A 2,633-nucleotide genomic window follows, 5' to 3' on the forward strand; every position below is an offset into this window, starting at 1 on the left:
TGCAGCCATTATTGTTGTTTGGCGGGCCCGGGCTGGGGATTCGAACCTGCCACCTTAGGTGTAGGTGGCTGGAGCCTTAGCCGCTTGAGCCACAGGCGCCGAGCCTTTCCAGGTGTTTCATTGTGATGCAAAGGAAATGAACACTTGTTGAAACTACATGTGAAGCTGTTTGTCTAGGCGCTTTCATTTGGTCATCTCATATTTACTTAACATTTAAATGGCGCGCACTTTTCATTTAAACTTTAAGGCGTTTACTAGACCCTGCTGTCCAGATTTGGAATCCATGAGATACCCGGTTTGTCCCTGAGTAACCATGGCCGGCAGCTCCGTCCAAAGCAACTTTGTTTACATATAATCGCAGTATCTGATCATCTTTCTTTTGTAGAGCACATAAGTCAGCTCGCGATAAATTTCAGACCTCTTACATTGTGAGATTTTGGCCTTTAAGTGACGTTGAATGTGTACGTAAAATGCCTTTCAGGGTCATGACTGTTTTTTAATCACAGGCTGGGCTTCAGAGAATGTTTAGCCAGAATGTGAGGGGATTCAAATCCCTCTTCTAGTTTTTCCAAATTTCCAATCTGGGGATGAAAACACGTAGTTTTTCCTGCTTCCTCCGCAGCAAGGCCCAGGACGCGAAGTGACACCAAGGCCACCTGGCTCCAGCCCGGAAATGCGAGCCTCAAGGGGTGGAGTAAGAGGCGGACGTACTAACTCTACCCAGCTCAAGGCAGTCCCAGGTTCGCCATCGCCACCACAGCCACTGCCCACCCGGAACACCCTCCTCAACCCCCCATCAGGCTCCCCCACTGCGCTCATCAGCAGCGGAAGGGCAGGAGATACACAACAGCCCAGAAAACTCACGCAAAGCCCCGCCCTGCCGTGACGTCCGGAGGACGCGACGCGTCGCCACGCAATGCATATCGGGAAAAGGGGATGAGCTGGGCTGGCTTCCGCGGGGATAGCGAAGGCTGAGTCTCCCTCGGGTTCCTGGGAGATGGGCCTTTGGCGAGCAGGCCTGGCGTTAGTGAAGCGCGTTCGGCGCCGCGGTGAGTGCGGGTCTGGGCCCTGGCCTCTGTTCCCTGGGAATTCGTCTGCTGTGAACCTCCTTTTTTTCCCACCAGCTGCTGATCACCCGGGAGACGAGCCCTTCTGCGGAGAGGGGTGGGACAAGCCCGAAACCGAACCGGCTTGTGGAGGAGGGGACCAACCTCGAGTCTTGGGTTGCCCAGCGAGTTTCGTGTGTTTTTTCGTTCTTAGAATGGTCTTCACCATTCTTTCCTTATTTTGGACGCTCAGACCCAACTTTGACCTCTCTTCGCTTCCATTTTTTGATATTCTGCTGTTTACAGTGGCAGGCCTCACTACAGCCCGTCAGAGTGTTTCCCGGTTCCTACTCTGCCACAGTCACACTTGCTTTTAGTGAAGTTCAAGTAGAAGACCCCATAAGTTCATCAGAGTTAAAAAAAAAAATGACTTCCTCAAATAGAAGATCTAGCCCCCTCCCCCAAAACGTGCCAGAGTTGTGAGACAAGTTAATTTCACCTCCTCTCCACCTTCGAAATTGTTAGAACCCTGAATTGCAGTGATGTGCACTTATACATAAAGCCGAAAACCACACTCCTGGGTTTATTTCTTGCCTCTGGTTCTTTCTCTGACCTTGAACAAGTCAATCAGTAACGAAATATTTACCTGACTCTTAAGAGGTGTTGCAGAGCGTAAGGAATTTAATATTTGTGAAGACCTCTTGAGAGTTTCAGATGAAAGTGATACCCAACTGAAAGATGTTTACTCTTTCTGAATCTGCAAAGCATTCTTAGTTTTGTAGATATCCTGCTGCAGCCATTAAAAATGCCTAGTGGTAATTGTTAAGGAAGTGTTCCTGTTTTAGGCTTGCTCTGCGGCTTTGCTATGTAAGCAGATTTTGCATTTCAACCGATTTTGCTTAAGATTCATTGTTCAATGTCATTCATGGTGGATTTAGATAAGTTTTTCATGGCAACACAATACTGGGCCAGGAAGTATATTTGAAAGGTGATGTCAGTTGTCTTTAAGTCTTTATCATGTTCTGCCTTGAAATGTGTATTCCTTTTCTTCTGACACAATGCGTCTTTACTATTCAATAGTAAGGATCCTGTAATAGTGGGGGAAAAAAGTAGACACACCTTTCATTAATGAAATTTTGCACATAGGTTATTTTTTGAGAAAGCACATGAAAAATAACAAAATACTTTAAATGTCCCTATGTAGCATTTAATTTTTTTACATTTGAATAATATGTTTAGCCCACTTATCTAACATATTAGCATTGCAACATGTGCTCCAATATAAAAAAAATTTTTTTATTAAATCATATTTATGTACATTAATGCAATTATGGGTACAATGTGCTGGTTTATATACAATTTGAAATACTTTCATCAAACTGGTTAACATAGCCTTCACCACATTTTCTTAGTTATTGTGTTAAGATATTTATATTCTACCCTTAGTAGATTTAACATGTACCCTTATAAAATACACCATAGGTGGGTGTCGCCAGTAGCTCAGTGGGTAGGGCACCGGCCCCATATACTGAGGGAGGGGGGTTCAAACACGCCCCGGCCAAACTGCAACCGAAAAAAAAAAAATAA

The 2,633-nt window shown here is 45.2% G+C and overlaps 1 protein-coding gene across 1 annotated transcript in view; it reads left to right on the forward strand.

Annotated features, from left to right (window-relative positions):
* The first annotated feature begins 912 nt into the window (after positions 1 to 912).
* LOC111723411 (ubiquitin carboxyl-terminal hydrolase 8-like) overlaps positions 913 to 2,633 on the forward strand; it is a 25,028-nt gene continuing 23,307 nt past the window's right edge. Inside the window, exon 1 of the mRNA XM_023510075.1 lies at positions 913 to 1,049. The gene's annotated coding sequence lies outside the window, so the exon portion shown is untranslated. The remainder of the gene's footprint in view (positions 1,050 to 2,633) is intronic.

Source organism: Otolemur garnettii, unplaced genomic scaffold (genome assembly GCF_000181295.1).
Source record: "Otolemur garnettii isolate 467f Iridium unplaced genomic scaffold, OtoGar3 scaffold00011, whole genome shotgun sequence".
Classification (NCBI taxonomy): domain Eukaryota; kingdom Metazoa; phylum Chordata; class Mammalia; order Primates; family Galagidae; genus Otolemur; species Otolemur garnettii.